The 25,339-nt window shown below is 42.5% G+C and overlaps 1 protein-coding gene across 3 annotated transcripts in view; it reads left to right on the top strand.

Annotated features, from left to right (window-relative positions):
* The first annotated feature begins 394 nt into the window (after positions 1 to 394).
* HECW2 (HECT, C2 and WW domain containing E3 ubiquitin protein ligase 2) overlaps positions 395 to 25,339 on the top strand; it is a 183,355-nt gene continuing 158,410 nt past the window's right edge. For 2 of the 3 annotated variants that reach the window (XM_033168893.1, XM_033168901.1), the window contains exon 1: positions 395 to 667. The gene's annotated coding sequence lies outside the window, so the exon portion shown is untranslated. The remainder of the gene's footprint in view (positions 668 to 25,339) is intronic. The other variant, XM_033168885.1, reaches the window with a different exon arrangement.

The following is a 25,339-nucleotide window of genomic DNA, read 5'->3' on the forward strand; positions in this document are numbered from 1 at the left end:
CGCGCCCCTCCCGTTCCCTCCGCACCGCCCTGGACAGCTAAACGCCGCGCGCGCCTCCCCTCGGCGCTGCCCCCGGAGAACATGGCACCGAGTCGCGCTTTGGCGCTCTCGCCTTCTCCGCCCGCAGCCTTTCGCTGAGGCGAAAGCTGCTGCTGCTGCTGTGGTTGCTTCCTTGGGCCTGCCTCTCCCTTGAGCACAGGCGGGTCTCTTTCTCGCCTTCCTTCCCTCCCTCCCTCCTTTCTCTCCCGCCTTTTCCAGGACGGAGGAGCCTCGTCAACAAGGAAGATGATGCCCGCGCCCAGGCGCCAGAGAAGGCGCAGGCTGAGGGGACGTTGAGGCGGCTGCCGGGAGCGCGCGCGAGAGAGAAGAGAGGGGAGGCAGAAAAAAAAAAGGATTAGGAAGACGAAAGGTTGAAGGGAAGACGAGAGGGTGGGGGCTGTTCTTCAAGGACTGGGGCAGCCTCTCCCTCCCTCCATTCCTCTCCTCAGCATCCTTCGCCACAGAGAGAGGTGTCGCTCGCTGCATGGAGGAGAGCAAGGCGGGCGCCGAGTCCTCGCCTAGCGGAGCGCAGCAGCGGCGCCTGGCAACCTCTCCGCCCTTCCCCCCGGGCCTTGTTTCTCCTTCCACCCCTCGCGCAGGTGCCCTGCTGCGGACGGCGTTGCTGGAGGTGAGTTGGATGGAAGGATGCCTGGGGTGGGTGTTGGTTTATTTGCTGTTTGCTGCTGCTCCTCCCACGGCAGGTAGGAGGATGGAAGGGAGAGGTGCTGCTTTTGTTTGCGTGGGCTGCTCGCTTGCTGGTCGCCGCCAGGCGCGCGCTCGCCCTTCCCACACAGCATCTTGGCCACAGGGGAAGATACAGGATGCAAACGTGAGTCAGTTTTGCTGGTGGTGGTGGAGGAGAAGGAGGAGGAATACGCACACGCACCCATGGCATTGTTATGTCATTTCCTCGAGGCAGTCAGAGTCTTGGCGGCATCCTTTGCATCTATGGAAAGGGGGAATTATTGGGTGGATGAAACCACGAGCCAACTCCTAGGGGCGCAAGGTCCCTTCTCCCCCGCCCCCCCATAAAATATTGGAGGGGGTGGGGCCCCCCTAAAGTTGACGGGGATTGCCAATCAAATGGTGTGCATGTGCCACACCTTGTGGGCTGGGGCTTACCTGCCCTCTCCCCCAATATTTTAATCAAGTTGGCACCCCTGGCACAGTGTCACCTGGCTTTGCCCGTGTGTGCGGTTTCCCGCAGAATGCAGGGTAATGGCAGATGTGTCAGGTTCCTCTGTACCATTACGGCCATCGTCTCCTCCAGAACTCACGCTCTGTGCTTCATGCACACATGCACATGCGTGCGTACGCACATAACAGGGCGATTACACAAGGATTTCCTTATGAGAGGCTGGTCCGGGGTTGGCTGCCCTGGGACTTAGAATTACGGTGTGAAAAAAACGGCAGCAAACTCCTGAAACCTAGTGTACTTCAATCAGCCTCTGAATCTGTGGAAGCATTTGGCTTTTGAGGTTTCCAGTGGTGAGGAGTCAAATACAGAAGGAATTTGCAGGGAAAAGGAGAAAGGTGGCTCAGGAGTGTGTTCTGTCAACTGGTTTAGTGGAAAGCATTTGAGCGTGTTTTATTGGACATAAGCCTTTCAGTTTATACATTATGTATAGTTCAGTTGCATTCTTGAATGTTTTGCTTCTCACACCAGGTTGATGTCTTCGTTAAATTATTGGGTGTGAGGCTACAAATGACTAGATTTTTGTATAGGGCCTTGTACTGTACAGGGACTTACTTGCCTTTTTGCTTAAATATAACTGCCATTGAAAAATGTGAACCAGCTGGCAATGTTTAGGATTTGTCTTATTTTGATTTTGAGCTTTGTTCTTATCTCATTTTTTTCCTGGAGAATTACTGTAGCTTGCTGGAGATCTTACCGTACTTTCTTTGGGCTCTTTTGAACCAACCTTACAGAAAAACCAGGAAATATTTAAAGAAAGGAAAGGAAGTATTTTCCTTGGGAAGGTTAATGGTGTCAATAACACTTCATTTCGGATGGGATGGCTGTTACATAACTGGGTGCTGTTGACAGCCTCTGTGTGACAATTTAAATGGTTTGCTTTATTGAAAGTAGATTTCTTTGACCACCCCCCCCCCCTTAGTCAATATGTCAAGAAGCTTTAGGTTTTGCAACAAAAATGTTTCTATAAAACGCCCAATACATAATTTTCTTCCCTAGGCGGTATGGGCTTTACTTTAAAAGCTCTGTGCACATTTAACCATATTTCTGGTGGTTCCTTCTGTTTAGCTTGCCTTTTTTCGTTGACAAGCTACTTGGAGCGTTGACAACGGCACTAATTTTCAGTGGATTTTTTTCCCATTTTGAACAGCTTCGCAACGAAAGAAAGCAGAAAAGAACAAATGATAATTGAAATGACAAATGTATAAAAATCTTCTAACTTAATACATAAAGGAAATGACTCTTAATTCTCTAATCCAAGTGGGATCAAGTGCTTTATATAAAAAAATCATTTTTAAAAAATGTGCTTTTGCTTTTAGGAGAGAAAATGTACTCCTTAAACTTGAGAAGTAAAATGTAAATGCGATTGAAAATGATTAAGGTTTTCTTGCCGGCCTTTCAAATGATCAGCTGCTTCCCACACTGCTTTTAACAAATTGCTCCTTTTCTAGTCAATACAGAGCAACTTGCCCAATATATTTTCAGGCTTACATTCTAGTAAACAACTGACTTACTAAATGGTGAAGCAGAACCTACATTTTGGTTGCCTTTGATGAAAGAATTTAGTTTTTCAAACATGTTGACTCTCTCTCTGAATGGGCATGTTGTAATTGACTTCTGCCTTTTAGTTTAAATCAGATCATTGTTGGAAACTCATATACTGTATTAGCCAATTGTCTCCCAAATGGCACCTTAGGTTTCGGTTGCCACAACAGAATGTCTAGGCAATTCATTTTTTTTACAAGAAAATTTATTATTAGTATTGTTCATTTCATTCCTATGCCACTTTATATTTTAAATGGGGAAAAAAATCTCAGATTGGTTTACAACACATTAAAACATCAGATAAAACAATCCGGAATAAAACAAATTCAAGTTTCAAGGAAAATATTTCAGATCCTTCTCTAAGGGAAATTTTGCTTTCCCAATATTTGTCTACTTAATTTATATGGCTGCCCTACAGCAGAAGTGATCTAGGAAGCCAGTGTGGTGTTAGTGATTAGTGTCTGACTAGGACCTGGGAGATCAGAGTTCAAATCCCCACTCAGTCATGAAGCTCGCTGGGTGACCTTGTCCAGTCACAGCCTCCTAACCTACTCCACAGGGTCGTTGTAGGATAAGGGGGGTTGAACTATGTTAATTGGAGAGAAAAGTGGGATATGAATTCAGTAAATGAGCTCTTCTGCTTACCTGCTTAAGAAAGCTGGAGGGGCCAGCTAGATGGAGATGTCAGTTGCCAACCTGGCATCCGGATATCATCCACGTGGTTGTAATTAGACATACGGCTGGTGCCTGGGGAATTTCTACCCCTGATTCAGATACCCCCTTTTTTGCAGTTTGTTCCAAACTGTTTTAGATTTTCCCTGCTTGCATTATTCAGTGGAAAAGTCTCTTCCTTGATATTGTGATTTATGTTTTGCAGAAGGTTTCTTACTGTTAACTACAAATATGGAAATGTGTTTTTTTTTTCTGGAAGAGCCATAATACTATATGGAACGCTAAGCTTTGTCATAAATTTGGACAAAACACGAATTTTAGGGGGGGAAATGTTGTTTTGTCTCATACTCTGTAACAGTTTTGTCTGCTTCTACCACTGCTCAGTCTGTAAGTTGAATGAAAAATGTTTCGAGAGCACTGGTAGGCAAATGCTGATAATTAAAATAAAAAGTTCTCAGGCATGCATTTTTTTTTTTACTATAAAAAAGCAATGGCGTTAATTGCATAGGCAAATATGTGTTGCATTAGAACAGTATTTCTACAACGGGACCAACCCATCTAAATCAGAAGTCCATTACTACGAGCTTCATAGGGAATGAATGGCAGTGATTAATTAAAAAAGGTAGTTAAATCAGCAAAAATGCTTTCACCCCGTGATAACATGTAAATCCACAATAATCTCTGCTCCAATTAGTATGGTTGCAGGCAGCTGTAACAGAGGCAAGAATGCTCACTCTTGCAATGTAATATAAATCTTTCAACATTCAGCTTAGGTAGTTTTAATAGAGATCAGCACCTCCACTCTTGTGATGCAAACTGTTCAGGTACAGCTAATGGGCTTGCTGACCTGTTTCATTGCCATAGTCTTCATGTGAACTTTGCACACTTCAGCAACCCTCTTTAGTAAAGAGCAGTGCACATGGCAAAACTGCATCCTAGCACTGTGACTAACTGCTAATGAAGAGTGTGAGCAATGCTTCTCTCCGTATGTTTGTATTACATTGTTCTCAATTTAATATCATTTCACTATGTTATCACCAACCATAGTAAAAAAAGGGGGGGAAGTGCTTTAAAGAAAACATAAAGTTTTGTAGACTAGCGTCCATTTCATTCAGATGCATGAAGTGCAAATCCTCAGTTTTAGGTACATATATACAGGGCTGGTGGAGGAGGGGAGCAGATTGTAAGCATAGAGGTTAAAGAGAAATGCAACGCAAAAACTACAAATATTGACAATTTAACTAAATAGAATTTATTTCATAAATTTGTATAACACTTGATTTGTCAGACAAACAAACGTCAAAGCAGTATACAAAATAATGTATACAAAAATTATTTTAAGTTTAATGTATAGAATCTTTTATTCTCTTGCTAATTATTCTTCTTCAAAGGTGCATCTTACCAGTATATTTTACTTACTTTAGTTATGTTTTCCTCAGAAATCTTTTAACACAGCATGTTTGTATCCTGTTATGTTGCTTTGAATATATACATTATACCCGACTTTCTTCAGCAGTGTTTTATTCTGGATTGTTTCATTTGATGTTTTAATGTAGGTTGCAAACTGCTTTGAGGTGTCCCCCCTCTTAAAAATACAAAGCGGTATAGCAGGCATGTCCAACAGATAGATCGTGGCTCAACATTTAACTTCCTCCCTGAAAAAACTCAACAACTTTGACCCGAACCCCCCAAAAGGGGGCAGATCACTGCCAGTTTTTAACTCTGTGAGTAGATCGCAGTGTCTTGGGAGTTGGCTACCCCTGCGGTATAGAAATGAAACGAAAACAACAATAATATTGATGACAAATGTGCACAAAGCAAGCAAGCAAGCACAGTTGACCCTTCACTGCAGCAGTGAGTTTCATCATAGTGACACTTGTGCTCTGTGGCCTGGCAATCTTAGACAGGCTGCAAGACAAGACACAGTGAGTCAAGGCAGGGTTCAGGCTAGTGGGAAGGTGTAGTAGGCTATGCTTTGGAGAACGCAAAGCTCTGACATTGGACTAGCAAGGAATAAGCCAAAACTGAGCCCATAAATAGTGGTAGCTGCAAGTGCAGCCTAATTGGTAGCACCACGTGTGCTACAAGATGCTGCTCTACTCAAAAGGTAATCTCCTACCTGCATCTGAGTGTGAATGTTACACAGTGGAGTCTTCTGAGTCAGAGGGTGGCCGTGCCACATCCTCAGGTTGGAGAGGAGGGCACTGGCTCCTCAGGCTCACCTGAGAGAGCTGCTCTGCATGCCCCCTGCCCCTTCTGCTTCATAGTCCTCACCCACATTCCCTGAAGATGAAGAATCTGATTCCAGAGCCATGAAACCAGCAAATAATATGAAGACTCTGATTGTATACAATATCTGGTTTATAACGCCACACTGTGCTTAATAAAGCATTCCTATAGACTTGTTTAAAGAAAGGTATTCAATAAAAAATATGTTCTGATGTTAGCAAAATATTGCTCTCAACAATGTGCAGATTGCCAAGGCAGTGCTCTTTACCAGACTGAAAGTGCTATGAGTGGGTGGTTCTGATGAACAGGAGTTGGCAGAGCGACCTATTCTTCATGGGGTTGCACTTCCCCTGAAGGAGCAGGTGCTTAGTTGGAAGTGGCCTCAGTGGTTAGGCGTGCCCTGCTTTGGCTGGTGCTATTTATGAATAGGGATAGCCTGACTGTGAGTACTCGTGCTCTGGAAGCCTTCAGGCTAGACTACTGTGATGCACTCTATGTGGGCCTTCCCTTGAAGACAGACGGGAAATCACTTTGGCAAGAATTTTGATAGGGGAATTAGGCCACGAGCATATTACTCACATTTTAAAATTGCTATAATGGTTGCCAGCTGTTTTCTGGACACAAATCAAGGTACTTTGATTTTTAAATCTCTAAATGACTTGGGACCCAAGTGTCTGCAAGAACTCCTTCCATAATGATTTGTCTGTGCTGTAAAATCAGCAGATGAGATCCTTCCGGTGGTTCCTCTATAGCCGGCATAGGCAAATTCTGGCCCTTCAGATGTTTGGGACTACAATTCCCACCATCTCTGACCACTGGTCCTGTTAACCAGGGATGATGGGAGTTGTAGTCTCAAAACAGCTGGGGAGGGCCCAAGTTTGACCCTCACTGCCCTATAGTATGTGATGTGGGGCTCTAGGAAAGGCCCTATTCTTTTGAGTTGAGTTGACAACCCCTGCCTGCTACTGTAACACACTTAAAAACCTGAAGAAGTGTGCATGCACACGAAAGCTCATACCAGAAACAAACTCAGTTGGTCTCTAAGGTGCTACTAGAAAGAATTTTCGATTTTGTTTCGACTATGGCAGACCAACACGGCTACCCACCTGTAACTGGACTTAAAAACCTGGTAGTGTAGGGATGCAGGTGGCGCTGTGGGTTAAATCACAGAGCCTAGGGCTTGCTGATAAGAAGGTCGGCGGTTCGAATCCCCGCTCCTGCCCACCTAGCAGTTCGAAAGCACGTCAGAGTGCAAGTAGATAAATAGGAACCGCTCCAGCGGGAAGGTAAACGGCGTTTCCATGGGCTGCTCTGGTTCACCAGAAGCGGCTTTGTTATGCTGGCCACATGACCCGGAAGCTGTACGCTGGCTCCCTTGGCCAGTAATGTGAGATGAGCGCTGCAACCCCAGAGTCGGACACGACTCGACCTAATGGTCAGGGGTCCCTTTGCCTTTAGTGTATACTTATCTACTTCAGATGGAATCCCATTGGGTTTAGCAGAACTTTCCCCAGGTGGATTATATGTAGAACTGTAGCCTAAATTTTCAGTGCTCTCCTTAATGGCGTAAAACACATACCAAAGGGGGGGGGGAAACAACCCCTTTAATAAGAGTGCTCCAAGTCATTCCTAGAAATCCTGTTTTGCTACTGCAAAAATACCTGCTGTCATCAGCAGTGAAGATGAAATGCAGTGCACATTGCCCCCGGGCTGCCACGCTTAAATAGCACCCCTGGACTTTCTTCAGAGATTGGGAATTTTGTTGCTAGTCAGAGCAAGGCAATACTTGGCTAGGTAGACCCTGATAGCACAGCTTCGTATGGTCAGTTACGTTAATACATGCTTCTTCTGAGGTCTTAGTTGTATTCCAGTCTGAAGGAGATAAGAAACAGCAGGCCAGCTTTCTGTATTCCGGTAAAATAAACGCCTCCTTTCCCCCCCAAGCCCTTTCCACCTGCCAGAGGACTTCAAGAAGGAGAGGAAAGGGGACAGGTTTGGTGATGAGTACAAATAAAGTCTGGTTAGCAAGCCAAGGCAATATTAGCGGGCCATGCATGGTGTGTATAATCATTTGCCCGCAGCACCACTCGCGTCCCTTAATCTGATAAAATGGGATGAGGAACTAGTCCCTTTGGGAAACTCCCAGCAATGGACCGTGACTGGTTCTTTGGACACACAGGTGTGCATCCTTCCGACTCAGTTTGCGTTGCAGCTTTTCTTTGTCACATCCAGGAGCAGCCCATGGTTTTATGCTGCCTTGGGTAAAGAACAAGCTGTCATTTCCTTTCCCATTTCACACAATAGTGTTTCACCAGACTGGCAGCTGTATCTTAGCTTCAGCACTGGTGATGGGACAGCATTCTCCACTGTACCTGAAGACTGACTGGCACACAGTTCTTTCTTTCTTTCTTTCTTTCTTTCTTTCTTTCTTTCTTTCTTAGTTTCTATTTATACTTTTCAAGTTTATACACTTCATTAATTTTACAATCAATTTAACATTTCAAAAGTTTGACTTCCTCCCCTCTCTTTCTGCGGTACCTTAAATTTATTTTTTAATGTCTTCTTCATATCCAAATTCATTTAACTTCTTCATTTAATTATCTACTGTAAATATATACTCTTATTTTATAAAAGTATATATTTACAGTAGATAATAACTGCAGGTTATTACAATAATCCTGCTAATGTTTTTATCTGTTTACAGTTTATCTGTAAATATTCACTAAACCATTTCCATTCTTTTATAAACAGTTTGTAACCTTGATTTCTTATTTTTCCGGTAAGTTTCGCCATTTCTGCATATTCGATAAGTTTTTGTATCCATTCTTCCTTTACTGGGACTTCTGCTTCTTTCCGCTTTTGGGCAAGTAGCATTCTTGCTGCTGTAGTAGCATACATAAATAAATTTCTATACGATTTAGGTTGTTCTGTCCCTATAATTCCCAAAAGAAAAGCTTCTGTTTTTTTAAAAAAAATAAAAGTTATTTTAAACATCGTTTTCAATACATTGTACTGTATATCATTTCCCAGTAAGCTTTAACCTTACTACAAGACCGCCACACATGATAAAAAGAACCTTCTTTACATTTTCAACACTTGTTTGATTTAGATTTATACATTTTTGCTAGTTTACTCGGTGTTAGATACCAACAATATATCATTTTCATATAAATTTCTCTTAAACCATAACATGCTGTAAATTTTATATCCATATTCCACAATCGTTCCTATGCTTCCATATCTATAGATATGGAAGCCTGGCACACAAAGTTCTGGACACTAGCAGAAGGAAATTATTTTGGGGCTCAGGAAGAACAGGTAGCATATCCCAGCCAGCACCTCCCCACTTTGTCCAGCGCCTGCTGCCTTCTGATACAGCCGTTTTTGCTCTGCTTAATGATAGGACTGTGTCCTGTCTCAAGGTGGTGTAAGATGGCACTCTAAGGACCAGCTCAGATGTGCAAGTTATCACTTGATTTCTATATGCTGATGACAGGCAGCCTTTGAGAGGAAGATATTTATAGGGTGGGGGAGAATCAAGGTTAATGCAAGATTTGCCTTGACGTGTGTTGTCAACTGCAGCTTTACCATTGTGTTTTGTGTTTTATTGTCATTGTGAGTGCTGCGTGGTGTCAGAAGCACAGCTAATTAATCCCAGCAGGTGAAGCCTAGTAGCTCTGGGGGGGGGGATGAGGAACGGGAAGGTGAAAAAGGCTGTTTTTTTCAGAGTGGAAAGGGGGAGTTGGAGGAGAATTATAGAAACAAGAAAAGGAGAAGTGAAGGCATTCAGGCTACTGTAAACAAATTTTGGCTTTGTGTGGAATGAGTCAAAGTATTATTCCCCTGGCTCTCAATGTGCTTTTTCATTTGGAAAACGATCAGGTGTTTCCCAGAGCCACAAACATTAAAGGGCAGTGATATATAGTCTGGGTGGCCTGTCAGACACAGAGATGGTTTCAGAGGCTTAGCTTTACTTTAGAAATATGCACTATCTCTTTTCTACAACAAAATGGTGTTTATTCCCAAGTAAAGGTGTTTAGCATCAGGCAGCAGAAGCAAACCCCCTTTTGTTCCTGTGGTCATGATGGTGCTAACATTTTACTGAGTTTAAAATGCAAAGGTGTGCATACGCCAAGGTTACTTCATTTTTTTAAATAAAAAAATCAGGGTTTGCAAAATGTTCATTTGGCAAGCAATCACCTGTTATCACCATGATGTCAGGTAACTCAACTTCAAAGGAAATGATTCTTTTCTTTCTTCTTTTGCAAATAGCTGCAGGGTAACATTCCTGCTGAAAGCGGGGCTTCTATTTGGAAACTCATGATAGAAAATTCCCTGGGGCAGTCAATCCCACTGGGACTTCCTGTCAGTGCACTTTAAGGCTCCTGGTTGTTCCTTTACAGCCATGCCTTTACCTGCCTGACATACAAAGTAATATGTCATCAGGTGTGGGGCAGGTGGTTGGGGTTTCATGGATAATGAACTCATGGACCAAATTAGGACCTCTGCTGGTACAGACGACATTGGAATAATTTAATCTCTGTAGCCTTGTTTTAGATTAGCATTTTCGATACGTAACTTACACATAGAATGCTCTATTTTAGCTTTTATAGCTAGGACATAATTTCATGCAGTTTTAAAGATATTTGGGGAGGAAATCAATTAATTAGATGATTTAGCAGATTAGTATGAAGATTTTTTTCCCTTTTCTGCACTTTTAAGATTACTGGTTGAGATACAGTCGAAAATGATTAGTAGTGCAAAATTGCTTCCATCAGTAATTGTAAGATTTTGGTGTACTACATACAGGTATATTTTGCACAGAGCCTAGTGGGATCTGAATATTAATTTGAACTTTGTAAGTCTCTTTGAATTCAAACAGATTAATTGCGTTTCTCATGAGACTTCTTGTATGACTGTGCAAAAACAATGGTGCCTTTTCAGATGTAATAATTTGGCGTACTCTTGTTTCCCATCGCATTTGGTTGCTGAAATAAGAGAGATGTGGCTTTAAACGTTTGCTCAAGGATGGTTCCGACAAACAGACTCACGAGCACATGGACGCATGGAGCGGGGGAAGTGCCTGTAAACCACATCCCTCCATTACTGACAGAACCATTGACTGTGTCTCCTGACTGCCACATGGTTGGCATCTGTGGAAAAGGGTTCCTGCTCTTAAGTGTGGGTACTAGGCATGAGCATGTGTGTGAATGTAGCCGTTCTTCTCAGACTTATGCTGAATGCGCACCTGCAGGTCAGCAGGCATGTTGGAAGGTTTGTGGCGTTGTGGGAGCAATTTCCCTCTGCTTTCCACCCCACACACTCACGAATATGTTAAGGCATTTATATGAAGAGTCCTTTATTGAGTTTTCAATTTTTCAGGATGTGCCAAATTTCCATGGCTCCCCCCCCCCCCAAGGTACACCCAACCATTTTTCTGCGTAGATGCACATCTCTATTACAATGTGTGGACAATAAGTAGTGGAGTAGTTTTGTTTTGCTTTAGTCCTCTCTGTTTCCCTCCACATCATACCTTGAATGGGGCGCAGAGTACTTCAAAAGGCAAGGGAGATGGTGTCCGCAAGACCAGGATAGGAACCAAAAGTTTCCTGGCCTAATGCTGGGACCTAATTTAGTTAAGTTAGCTACTTCGCTTGTGAAACTTAACTGGCCTCTTCAGACACAGAAGTGGAAAAAAGTGTGTTCAGCATTGGTTCCTTGGATTGGCCCTGTCTGGTATAAAGGTCTCCTGCCTTTGCTTAGTCAACATAAAATTATCGGCTGTTATCTGTTTGCAGCTGCTAAGCTTGCCCACCTTCTTAACAGAGAGGTCTCCCGATGTGGATAAATGCTGTGCATGTGACGGTTTGTGCTTTGGGAAAGATTTCTGATGTTGGAGTCAAGGATCAAGGTGTTTTGCAATGTGCTGCTTCTCTGTTGCAAGCCTGTTTCATGGCAGATGCTTGGTGACAGGTTCTGAAAGGGGGAGAAGGCATGCGGAACCATTGCCTGTACCAGGTGAATTCATATTAATTGGTCTTTGAAATGACAGGCTTTGATTGGCAGGAGTAGAGTCCTCCAGATATTGCTGGACTCCAGCTCCCAGTGGTCTTGAATGTTAGCCATACTAATTGGGGCTCATGGGACTTGGAATCCAACAACATTTGGAGGATGCTGTCTTCTCTTATTCTTTCTCTAGTCAGTGGAAAAAAAAGTTAACTATGATTGGAGGTTAAAAAAAGTCAATTGGGAAAGTTAGGTGGAGGTATGAGCCAAAAACCAAAGAAAGCTGCTGAAAGTGGACAGCGTAGGCCTGAATATTATTATTTATTTCCTAGTGTGATAGTTAGACTTTGGTGAAATATTAGAAGAACAGAGACGGTAGCAGTGTTAGGCAAAGAAGCTGTTATGTTTACCGACCCAGGCAGCCAGAAGTTCAACAGGAGGAGCTTGGGTGTCAGGGGAAAATAATATCTGGTAGCTGGGTTAGGCCATGAGTGATTCTGGTTGGGTTGAAGTTTTCAGGAATTTGGCTTGAGATAAAAACCTCTCGGAGGTTGCTGTTAGCAACGTGTCTCTTGAATCTTTAGATATTGTCATGAGGCACAAGTAAGACACAAATATCAGTATTCCTTTGATTAAGCAATATTGTGCTTTATTTTGCTCTGTCCCCCAACGTTATTTGTGCTTTATTTTGCTCTGTCCCCCAACGTTATTTTCAATCTCATGCATAAACCTTTTATGCCAAGGTACCAGGAAGTTTTAAAAGGAAATGGGTAGCAGCAGAAAAGGGGTCACATTGGGGAACTCTTCAGTTACTGTGGCAGGAAGTTCCATAGTCCTTGAAATAAAATTACACAAGTACAAATATCTAAACTCTTGTTTAGATGGGGCCAGAGGGAACAGTTTCCCTATACCTAGGATCTGCCGTTCTTGGGAATGCTTGGAGACCTGCTTTCTTATCTTTTCCCTCCCTCTTGGAAGGGTAGCAAGAGCAATTCACAGGCACAAAATCTTCCCATGCTTTGCTATATTTACTGGTTCATATTCCTTCATAGGAACCAGCCTTTTAATACCTCTATCTATCATCTATCTATCTATCTATCTATCTATATCTATCTTCAGCTCCTTCTTTCAGAAAGATTGGTTTATACTGGATAATTCTACCTATATGATTTATTGATCAGGCTTCTATACCAGTTTAACTTCAATGCATTGAGGGTTCCCAGACCATTGTGGTGATGGACCTGATTTTCTGACTTGGGCACAGCCCGGCCCACAGCCCTATTCCTGGTTTTTACATTTCTCAGGTCCTCGATGGCACATTGTCAGTTCCAAAGGTAGGCAGATGAGAATGAGAAGTATCCAACTTGGGATGCACCAAAATTATGTAGATCATTAGCTTCTGAAGGTAGTACTCTTTTCTACTCTCTCAGATGGCACAGAATTGGAAACTGGAATGATCTAGCACTTAGAAGTCAGTAGGTAAAAGTACGTGGATGTGATTTCTGTGTGTGCCAGAGTTTTAAGACCACCATTTGTCTCTCTTCTTGGCTCCTCTCTGCCTTAACATATCTGGCAAAGAACACGGTTGCTACTGTTCCTTGTCAAACTCTGTGACTCTTCCTGGCTTGTGATTTTATTTATGTTCTTGAGATCAAGGGAGTGGAATCAGATAGTAAGAAGCTCAGCTTTAGTTTCTATAACGTAACTCTAAGCCCTTGCATTAAAATAATTTGGAAGATGGGATTGCTGTGGCCGACAGCTCGATTGGGTTACACTGGTTTCGCCTTCCTTCCCACACACTTGTTTCTTTCATTCTTTGTGCTTTATATACACAAATAAGGGTTATGGGAGTGCCCCCTCATCTCTCGTGAGCACAGGAAAGCTTTTGTGAATTACTGTTTTTTACTTCGTGCTCTGAAAATTGTTAAGCGTGGGCTTGTTGCTGATTTGACCCGCTGTAGTCTGGATTGACCCCTCTGCTGCCTATTTACTTTTTTAATGCCTTTCGCAGAATTGTTGACTGCTTGAATGGCATCTTGTCTCGTTTGTCCCTCAGACTTTAAGAAATAATTTAGGATTGGGGGCTGGAATGTGTCCTGTGTCATATGTAGAGATTCAGAAGCCAGTTAATGGAAAGTGGATGGTTGTTAAAAGAGAAGCATTATTTGCTCTGCCGCTTCGTCCTTAACATTTTTTTGGGTGGCCCAAAGAGAAGGCTAAACTGGTTTCTCTGTAGTGCTGAGCTTTGGGATTGGAACCCAGATCTCTGTAAAAAAAAAAAAAACCATTTTAATTGGGTCACGGTTCTGCAACCACCTGCTGATGATCAAGCAAAACAGAATCAAGCTCAAGAATTGCAAAGCATTGCCTTGGGTTCCTTTGGGAGGAAAGGTGGGATATAGATTTAATAAAATAAAGATAATAGATTGTAATAACAAAAATCATCACAAGAGTGCATCGTAATAAGAATAGAACACAGCATGCTCCCAGCCATAACCCTTCACTGTTTAACAGGAAGGACTTATCTGGACTTACAAGGTATCTGAAGAAGTGTGCATGCACACGAAAGCTCATACCAAGAACAAACTCAGTTGGTCTCTAAGGTGCTACTGGAAAGAATTTTCTATTTTTGTTTTGAGGAAGGACTTAGTGAGGGGTGCATGAGTTTATGCGTCTGGCAATTCCCCCCCCCCCATAAAATAGTCTTGGCTACAGATAAATTTTTAGTTTTTGTTTAGCTGAGATATGGAGACCATTGTGTGTGTGTGTGTGTGTGTATCGGTAAGAAAAGCTGGCACACACCTTTCCATAGCACTAATCCTTGGTTGCTGAACGCCTTGGAACTCATACGTTTTGGCTCCTGAACAATCAAAAACCTGAAGTGAGTGTTCCGGTTTTCGAATGATTTTCAGAAGCCGAACATCCAGCGCGGCTTCCGATTGGCTGCAGGTAGCGTCTTGGTTTTCAAACAGTTTTGGCAGTCGAACAGAATTCCTGGAACACATTCTGTTTGAGAACCAAGGTACGACGTATTAGGGCTGGTGTTGGCAATTTGCATTTTGGGCAGCTGCCAGAGTTGATGCACCTTGTCAGAGTCCATCAGTGATGCTGACCATGGAGCATTTGGCCAGGTCTGTGAACTGCCTGATGTTTTATTTACCTACAGTACTCTAGACCAGGAGTTGGGAACCTCCGACCCTCAGGACATATTTCATGCAGTGGAGTCCCAGTTTGGTTCCTAATAAACACCTACTTGTCTCACACCTAACATTGTATGCGACTTCAAGTGTAGGGCATGTACCAACTTCAAAAGGATAACTAGGAGCTTAAAAGTGAGCTCCTGGTTGTTCCTTTCCTGGAGCAAGGCACACTCCCACCATCCATCAGCTGATGGGTGGTGGGAGCATAGGAACAAGAAGCATTTTGCCTTGAAACTGCTGCTAAAATGTGCAGGTTTTGTTTTAGTGGCGTTGTCAACGGAAACTCTTTTGTGCTTCAGGAGCAGGTCTCTTTGAGATTAACACCTCAGGTGTAGGGCGAGAGCCCCCCCCGCACACCTGCTGAGGGGAAATCCCCCCCCCCCATCCCTGCCCTAGACTGATGCTATTTTGAAGGCATTGTGGCTAATTAAAATGATGAGTGGGTCACATCCACCTGGCACAAAATGCAATTTTGAGGCTGCCCACCCAGCAGGTAAACTCACAGATGTTGGAAGAGGGCCACTTGTTGATGCTTGGCTGTGGGGAGGGGCATTTAAACTTGCAGCAGCTTTGCTATGTCTGTAAGATAAAGATGCCCGCCATGTAAAATTTTCCTCCTCCTCATAGCCATAAAACACAGATTTCCCTGCCTTTTAACAGAGGGATAATACAATTAACTGGTCCCTTCAAAACAAACAAGCAAAAAAGAATGAATCCTGGATTTAAAGTAGAGAATTGATGCCTCTAGTATGGAATCTTTTTTTTTTTATAGAAAAAAAGAGTTCAGACATATGTTTTAAAAACAAACCATAGTAAAGGAAATGAGTAAACAGGTCCTTTCTGTAGAAACATCTTGGGTTATAACTGAAAGTTGAGGGAGGTTGTTTTGAATGTGGAATTAGGTCTTTGGGGGATTTTATATATTTTGAAAGAGCACCTTGATGCTTTTTGCTTTGTCCAGAGAAGCAGATTACTACTGGCAGTACTTTTCTTCACAATGTTTTTGTATTTTACTGTATCAATCACTTATTTTACACTAGCTAGCAAGTGATGTTTACAAGTCTACAATGAGAAACCCTATGAATTAGGTTTTTCTAATGGCTGGATCCCACGGTCCTCTACTGATACTCTAAATAACATTTATCAGATTATTCGGGCAGCGTACATGTTTTTGTATGTGCCCCTCCTTGTCGACAGATAAGAGAGGCAGACCTTGGCTCCTGCTAACTTCACATAGGAATCTGAGGATAACAGTTGTGATCCATGGAGATGCAGAATGTTCTTATCTCTGAAAGAACGTCTCAGTTCCCTTAACAGAGCAGAGAGTGATCTTAAGGGTATATTTCAATAAGTGGAGCTGTGAAGAACTTGCGGAAGGAGGATGACACATAAGGCAAAGAGGAATTGGGCTTTGAGGACACCATCTTTGTGAGAGGAAGCGGGGTTTGGGTTCCAGTCATACCTGTGCATGTTGAAAAAAATACCCACACATAGGTTTGTGGTGGCAGGCCAGTCCTTTGTTTTTAGTGTCCTGAAGAGGTAGGAGCAGCACATCTGGTAATTTTTGCAGTGCTAGTGGAGCCTCTTATCATTATTCCCTCCAAGCAGAGCATTCTGCTCTCCTGTCCATCTTTCTGCCCTTGCTCTGATTTTATTTTCCGTTTGCCACTCTATATTCCACAGCAACTGAGCATGCTCAACCCTCATTTTTGTCCCTTTTGGCTTTTTTCTTTCTTTCTTTATTCTGCAAAGGTTAAGGTTTCATCAGGGTAGATGACAACCCCACTTCATTACTCACCACCTGAATTCACTATTGGAAGGATATCCTTTATAAACTAAGGCTGAAGTCCTGCTGCCCTGTCTTGTGACACCCCCGTAGATCCATATTTGGGCATAGCCATATTTGGGCATAGCCGGTGTCACTTTTGGTACAGAAAGCCTTTAATAGTTTGGGACAACTCTTACTTGCAGAATCGCCTTACCCAATAGGTGCCCACTGGAGTGCTTCAATCTGTGGAACTGGCATTGTTTCAGGTTGTCCAGGCAAGTCTATTCAGACATGTAGACGCTGACATACAGCTTTAATTACAATCAAGTGGCATATAAATGTTAGAATGGGGTGATGGAATTGTCCTCTCCCCCTGCCCTCCTCCAGTGCACGGATATACATTTGAATCATTGCAACATTTATCTCAGGAAATATGATTGCAATTACTTTTAAAATGTTGATGTTAAACCCTCTAGTTCCTTTTTCTCCTAATAATGTACATGTTTGTAATCTTGTATTATATTCCTGTGTGTGTGTGTGTGTGTGTGTGTGTATTCTTTTAATAAATCTACAGAGACTATCAAAGAACTGAACAGATCATTCTAATTGTTATGAATGGAAAGTGTGATGACACAAGTTTATTGAGTTAACTCTGTGCAGTAAGAAATGATGGTTGTACGAGGCAAAACCCAACCAAATATGGAGAACTTAGCACTTTTCTTCTTGGAATAAGCCACTTCATCGGCTTTCTGTAATTATGACTTCGATGATATGGTATGTCCTAGACCCAGGATAGGGAACAGTGATGGACCGGGACAAAAAAATTGGCTCGTGGATTTAAAGCACGCCAGCCCACGTTCAGGAGTCGGGCTCTTTGCTATCATTAATTATTCCACAAAAAGAAACTATAGAGAGAGAAACATTTCTTTTTGATGAAATGCTTCTGATCCACAACAGCAGCTGAAGTATTTGTGAAAAAGCTGTTCTGTAAGGGGATGTGTTTGAAAGCAAGTTCTATTGCAATGCCTAGATGCAATGCTTGCACACTTCTGACTTGGGACACAAAGTTCAGTGAGACCTGATTCCAGGTAAGTGAGCTTGCTCCATTGTTAAACAGACCAAGTGGAAGAAACAGGCTGCATCCATGCATGAAAGCAAAAGCAGCACGTGCAACCAAACAGCATAAGCCTCCAGGACCAAAATAAAAATTATGAGTGCAATTTTGCTTTCTTTTTTGTTTTTAAACATCAATAGTTTCATGTCCCTGGCTTAAACAAGCCTTTACTTATGTGGTAGTTAACTGTTAGTCAATTAATTTGATCAATCCTTTAATAACCTGCCTTTCTTCCATGATGTGGTGTTGTGCCAATTTCTAATGCTACTCTTTCAAAATTTCACTGATGACTAACATAAGAAGAAATGGGAAAGCTTACATTCAGGTTCTCCTTTCAGTCCCATTGTGTGTTGCTTGGTGCTTGCACTTTCAGTTCCTTTCTGCACCTTACTATACCCCTGTTTTAAACAAAGGGAAGATTCTGCCACTTCCAAACCATTAAGAAGTGGTCTTCATGATGCACATGGGAATGAATACTTTTTCTTGAATTTTTTCTTTAGAGTTGTCACTGATACAGGTAGTTGTCGTCTTTCTTAATCCTCCCTTGTTTCTTCCTTCTCCAAGTGAGAGCCTAAGGGTGTACTGTACCTTTATTCCAGGCATGACTCTTAGGCAACTGAAAATTTGTGTTTGTTAAGAGAACAAAGTTTCTTAATTTATTGAATGCATGCATAATAGTTAAGTCACCACACCATCCCCCCCAAAAGCTTGGGAGTATCCTGTTAGGTTGTCTCCACTGTAATATATTTTGTGGTCTGCTAGAAACAGTATAGTGCTTTCAGTGCCAAGTTAAAAATATTCAGTCTACAATGCAATTCGTGTTGGTGACGGTGACTAAGATAAGAGCAGTTGGCTCTGTTTTCTGGTTGACCTTGAAAGCACTTTGTTTTACTGTGCTAGGAAGTGGAAAATTAACCATTGGGTTGTATCCAGAAATGAGTCCTTAAAAAGAGATGCATTTTGTGTTCTTGTTTATGGTGCGTGCAGCTTGTTGAACATCCATGCTACTTGATAATTTGAAACTGCAAGCCACTTTTGAACCACATTTTGTTTCCTGTTATAATTTGAAAGTTTTAAATTAATCAGTGAGTTAGCCTTGTGGGTCATTTCCCTTCTGCCTCCCACCGACCCATCCTTCCATATAAGTGACCAACACAAATTGTATCCAGATGTTCTATTTATCGTCCACTTAATGCCTTATTTGAATATGACTTCACAAATTTTCGTTTCTGGATAATTACTATTCACCATTTACAGTTCTCATATATTTAACTTTATTAGAAGTAAGGGCAGATCTAGACAATATGTGTGACGGGACTTGCTGCTGAAATTACAGAACCATGTAAACTTCTACCACTGTGTGTTAGACTTCCTTATCTTTGTCTCTCTATGTCTTCCACTATTGTCTCTGTCAAAGGGTGAGCTAGCAGTAAATCACACTGTATTAGCAAAAACAAGATCTTCACAGACTTGGCTGAGTGCCTAATGAGCCCAGCAATTCATCCCCAGTAAGACTTAGCCCATGAATCAATTGCCAAGACTGAAAGTCCATGCCTCTCCACAGCTGTCGAAGTTCCCTCCTCTTCAGGGCTTTCCCCATGCAGTTGGAGACTGGCTGCATGCAGCCTTTTGCTGCTCTGCCTGTTTCATCCCTCTTCTGGTTCTGGGGGACAGGTGGGGAGGAGAGCTTGTTGCAGCAGGAGGGGGAGACACCTGTGACTGTTCACCAGCCTGACTTACCTGTGCCTTTTGGCCTTCTTGCTCCCACTCATGGGCTTCTGCTTCTGCCTCTGATTCTGGACTTCTCTCTGCCACAGACTCTCCCAGCTCACTAAGCCCTATTACGCCTTCAGCTTCCAACAGCTCCTCTTCCCAATCTTCTCCCTCTGACCGCTCATCATTGTCTCACCACCACTTCCTGGGCTCTGAGCCTTGTTCCCTTGGTGGTTTCCCAGTTGGTTCCTCCACCATTCCTCTGTATCCAACCAGTCCATGACAGTCAGTCATGATGATATCTTGACACATCCAAGTATTCCTATATGTTTTGGCAGGCATGGGGGACTTGTAGCTTTCCAGCTCCCAACACCCCTTGCCAATATGGCTAATGGTTAGGGATGAGGGGAGTTGTAGTTTGGCAACATATGGGGGGGCACTGGTTCCCGACCATTTGGATGAGATATGGGGGAAGAATTATTTGTAGGACAATGGGGCTTCTATTGTGGGTTGCCATCTGGTTGGATTTCACTTTGATTCTGATTTGATTTTAGGATGTATTTTAATTGATTGCCTGATTTTATGTCAACATGTTATATATTAGATGTTAGCCGCTCTGAGCCCGGTTTTGGCCAGGGAGGGCGGGGCATAAATTTATTTATTTATTTATTTATATTATTATTATTTATTTTATTTTGTTATAATGAGAAGATGAATCACTGTGCAACTGAACATTTGAATTATTGTTCATTTAGATCATATGAATGCCGTCTAGGCAGAAAGAATTCATTTTGCTCTGATAAGATTTGTTGCATACTTGCAGTTACAGGTAGGTAGCCGTGTTGGTATGCCATAGTCAAAACAAAATAAAATAAAAAAATCCCTTCCAGTAGCACCTTAGAGACCAACTAAGTTTGTTGGTCTCTAAGGTGCTGCTGGAAGGAATTTTTTATTTTATTTTCTTGCATACTGTTAGGGTTTCTAGGGCAGTCACTATTTATCATTTTCCAAAGGGAATCCCATCCAAGTTTTGGCATACAGTATAGGTAATCAATAGGTGCTTATGACTAATGTCATAGTAATTACTGCTGTCAGGTAGTATATCCTAAAATTGAAAGCAGCAGAGTGCTTGCCTTTACTTCTTGTTCCGATTGTAGAGGTCGGTATGTGGCCCAATCACATCACTTCAGAATATACATGGCTCATCTCTTTAAAAAGATTGAAGGCTGATACCATTACTCCTATTTAAGAGTTTGATCATGTATAATTTGGAATTTTTATGTATTTTAGAAACAAAAAGTATTTTCTACTTTTGCAAACCTTGAGATAAATAATAATAATAATAATAATAATAATAATAATAATAATAATAATATACAGTTGTACCTCAGGTTAAGAACTTAATTCGTTCCGGAGGTCCATTCTTAATCTGAAACTGTTCTTAACCTGAGGTACCACTTTAGCTAATGGGGCCTCCTGCTGCTGCTGCGCTGCCGGCGTGCGATTTCTGTTCTCATCCTGAGGTAAAGTTCTCAACCCGAGGTACTACTTCCGGGTTAGTGGAGTCTGTAATCTGAAATGTCTGCAACCTGAGGTACCACTGTAATTTATTATTTATACCCCGCCCATCTGGCTGGGTTTCCCCAGCCACTCTGGGTGGCTTCCAACCGAATATTAAAAACAATACAGCATCAAACATTAAAAACTTCCCTAAACAGGACCGCCTTCAGATGTCAAGGCAATAAGCAACTATCTTACTTTTAAAAGACATCTGCTGGGAGGGCGTTCCACAGGGTGGGCGCCACTACCAAGAAGGCCCTCTGCCTGGTTCCCTGTAACCTGACTTCTCGCAGTGAGGGAACCGCCAGAAGGCCCCTGGAGCTGGACCTCAGTGCCCAGGCTGAATGATGGGGGTGGAGACACTCCTTCAGGTATACTGGGCCAAGGCAGTTTAGGGCTTTCAAGGTCAGCACCAACACTTTGAATTGTGCTCGGAAACGTACTGGGAGCCAATGCAGATCTCTCAGGACCAGTGTTATATGGTTTTGGCGGCCACTCCCAGTCACCAGTCTAGCTGCCGCATTCTGGATTAGTTGTAGTTTCCGGGTCACCTTCAAAGGTAGCCCCACGTAGAGCACATTGCAGTAGTCCAAGCGGGAGATAACTGGAACATGCACCACTCTGGTGTGTGGTTGGTGCTGCTTTGGCAACATAAGCAACAACACTTACAGACAGAGCATCACAAATAGAGGGAATTGTATTACTGACCTTCCTGAGAAAATTTGTTGAAAAAGCAAGGTTTTTTATTTTTTTTTATTTTTTGAGCACTCCCTTATATATTTACCATCTAAACTCCCCTTCAACTTCTCCCGCCCTGCCCCTGATAATCATGTCAAGGCGTTTCATTTGTCTGCTGAAAAGATTTCAGGACCTGTTGTTTATGGATTAACCAAGGCTTTGGCTAATCCTATACTTTTATATAAAAAAGGGCATGTTTCAGAAACCAACAGTGCATGAATGAGAGTCTTAACTTAGCAGCTTGGTTCTGATTCTTTTGAAATTACACACAAGCAAAATATCAACATTTTGCATATATTGCCTAAACATACACACAGACCTGATTTTCTTTCAAATCCTTTCACATTGTTTCGTGCTATTCATTCAGACTGAATTGACTCAGGAGTGAATACAAAGATGGCCAACTTATACATAGTATTTTGAAATGAAGTGTGTTTGTGCTTTCTTTATAGGTTGTGTTTTGATTATCACTCTGAATTGTTCAGTACCTGCAAGTGGAAAAGCATTTGTAGTGGTACCGTAATTATGTATGGTGGCCCTTGGTAAGCATGGAATATTGCTTTCCCAATTTTTAAATAAATGTTTATTACAGTTTCAGAGCACCGAACGATTTAGGACACCCATGATCGCCTTGCCACTGTCATCCTGGCTGTAACCAGTAGAAAGAGGATTTGCGTGGCAAGTGTAAGCAAACGTCCCGCGGGGCAAGTTGTGAGACTCACCCCCAGGTAGGGACGAAGCCTGCGTGCCCTCCTGGCTACTCAAGTCCAGGGGCACATTGATATGCGATTGTTCCCCAGCATGAAGAGCAACACACACAAGCCATTAAGGCTAAAACTACTTTATTGTAGATAAAATGCAGAATATATCTCTGTTTCCCAGCTCATTAAGTCAGAGCTGTGCATTAGCGTGTCCGGCATCTCTCAAGCCAGAAGCGAAAGTAAAAGAGTACAATAATATCACATGTGTGAGAAAGCTGGTAGGACTGGTAGCTTTCTCACAGGATAAAAACAGACACATAGTCATGCTGGCCTCGCTGCTGCAGCTTTTGCAGCTCGGCTTGTAATAATATCCGGACCCCCCCCCCCTAGAAATAATGACACATGACTCAATTATTTAAGGTTAATAGGCTGAAAAAAGGCCACAACTTTATTGGTTACAGGTGATGAGCGGTATTGGCTTAGGCATTGGATCTAACTGACTATATCTGACTCCAGCCCGTCTGCTGGGAGTCCAGGAAGGGTTAACCACCAGTAGGGGGAGTCCTGCTGATGCACATCAACTAGGAGCTCCCCCGGGGTCACCGATAGGGGCCGTGCCTTAGGCCCTAACCTCCCTAGGCTTCTGACAGGGCCACGCCCCCTGGAATCCTTTAAAGGAGTACCCTTCAATATGCGGGGCAGGTGATGGCGCTACCTCCCCTCTTTCCATCTACAGAAATATTCCAATGCCTAACCGCCAATACCCAGAAAGTTGTGACGATTTACTATGAGGTAGGCAAAAACCAAGTGGCTGGTGCCACTTCGCCAAGTGGAAAAATTCCTACCAGGCCCCTCAACGGCGACCAACCAAAGTCCATAGCAAGGTCGAAGAAAGAAAACCTTAAAGGGGGGGGGCGGGAAAACTGGAGCAGCTGGAAGCCGGAAAGAGGGAGATCTCTCGGCTGCGTCCTGCCTTTATGGGGCAGGGCACACCCCTAGACCAGCCTGATTGGCTGGCTAGGGGAGTGACGCACCCGGGAATCCCCCAGTCGTGCAGGGCTGGCCTCCCACCCCCTCCACACGTGGGGAGGTCGTGAAAGCCCGCAACTCCACCTCCTCCTTAAGGCAGAAGTGGCTTTAGTGCAATCTGTAAACAGTTTTGGGCCTGTAATGCCAAGGTTGTTTTTTTTGGGAAGCACTGGGTTGGTGATTTTGGCCATGTGTTGAAAAGTGGCATGATTCCAAAAGACAGATACAGAAGGGCACGGCCACCACATGTGCGTTCCTGAACTTCTTCCTGGACAACCTCTCCAACGATGAGTAGATAAGCAATTGTTCATATAACTCAACGTTATCCATGTGAGGTACCATCTGTCAACCAAGTTTCCTAAGCGCTGCTGAAATGGACTTCTTGAAAGTCAATTTCAAGGTGGCTGAAAGGTGGCTTATTCCAAAGTATATCCCAAGAAGAATAAGATATTTCTATACCCATATCTTTCTCCTAAGCCATCTCACAGAGCCCTCATCTAATGGCATATTGTACAGCCCTTTCTGTGGTCGGTGCTTTGAGCGCTGGGTTTCTGAGAAGATTAATAAAATGCTTAATTTTATTTGCAAGGTTAATGCAGGCTCTTTAGAAGTATGCCACCTTTCAAGAAGCTTAAAGTGCTCAAAAAAAATCTGTAGTTAATACTTCTTGAAAATACTTGAGCTTAGTATTGAGCTAAGTGATTGCCTGATTTCACCTCCTATGCTGTTCGCAGTGAGTAAAAAGCAGTGCATCACAAACCTTAGACATATAAATGAAACACTAAGGACACAATTCCATGTGTATTAGAAAATCAATTGCGTTGACTTCTGTGGGACCTACTTTCAGGTAACCATTTGCAGGCTTGGACTGTTAGTATAGCAGTCCAAAGAGAATAAGGTCTTTTAGGAAGGAATAATTTAAGTACCATTGAATTGCAGAATTTGAGACCTCTGATTTAATTTCAAGAGGTTTGATGCTGATTTACTAAACGATTTTGGGAAGCGTGATTTTTGAAGAGTGACTGTGTTTTTGTTCTCATATTGTTCAAGTATTAATTTGACAATTTGCCTTTAAATACACACTGAAGCAAATTTCATCCATAATTAGAACTCACCAGTAGAGAGTGGTTGGGATATCAGCAAACAGATACGTACATGCAATCCTTTGATAATTTAGTGTTAATTTAATTGGCAGGGCTATGAATTAAGGGTACACTTATTTCTAAGTTTCCGCTGCCTTACTAGGAACAGAAAAGAAAATACCATGCAGTCTTGAGTCACATGAAAACTCTACAGGAAAGTGGAGATCTGATAAGACGCTCAGCATTTCTTTAAGCAACCTTATCCCCAAATCAACTCGAACTAGATCTGGCACTGCCAAGATTAAAATGGAATGAAGAATAAGAGCTGTTTATTCACCCTATGTAATGGCAGAATGTGTACTTCTTTTGCTCAGGGTTTTGGGGAAGGGTGAAGTACATTGGCATGAATTTTTATTTATTTATTGCTACTACTGTTTAGTTTGTGTGGAATTTATGTTGGCCTGTTTTAATACTATTATTTATTTATTTTTTGAAATAATTTTATTTATTTTCACCTGGGACCTGTATATTTATTTATACACATATAAATAAATAGTTATGTAAGTAGATCACTGGAAGACATTCTAGTCATTGCTGGTATCTTTGACTGTCTTTCAAAAACCTATATATTTGGAAGCTTTTGATGAGTCTTGTGAAAATTATATGGTGAGATATTGAAAGCTAAATAAAGACATAACTGTAGAAGATTCTGCACCCCAATTTCCAATCCCTTCATTCTAGTTTGTCA

Source organism: Lacerta agilis, chromosome 1 (genome assembly GCF_009819535.1).
Source record: "Lacerta agilis isolate rLacAgi1 chromosome 1, rLacAgi1.pri, whole genome shotgun sequence".
NCBI classification, from domain to species: domain Eukaryota; kingdom Metazoa; phylum Chordata; class Lepidosauria; order Squamata; family Lacertidae; genus Lacerta; species Lacerta agilis.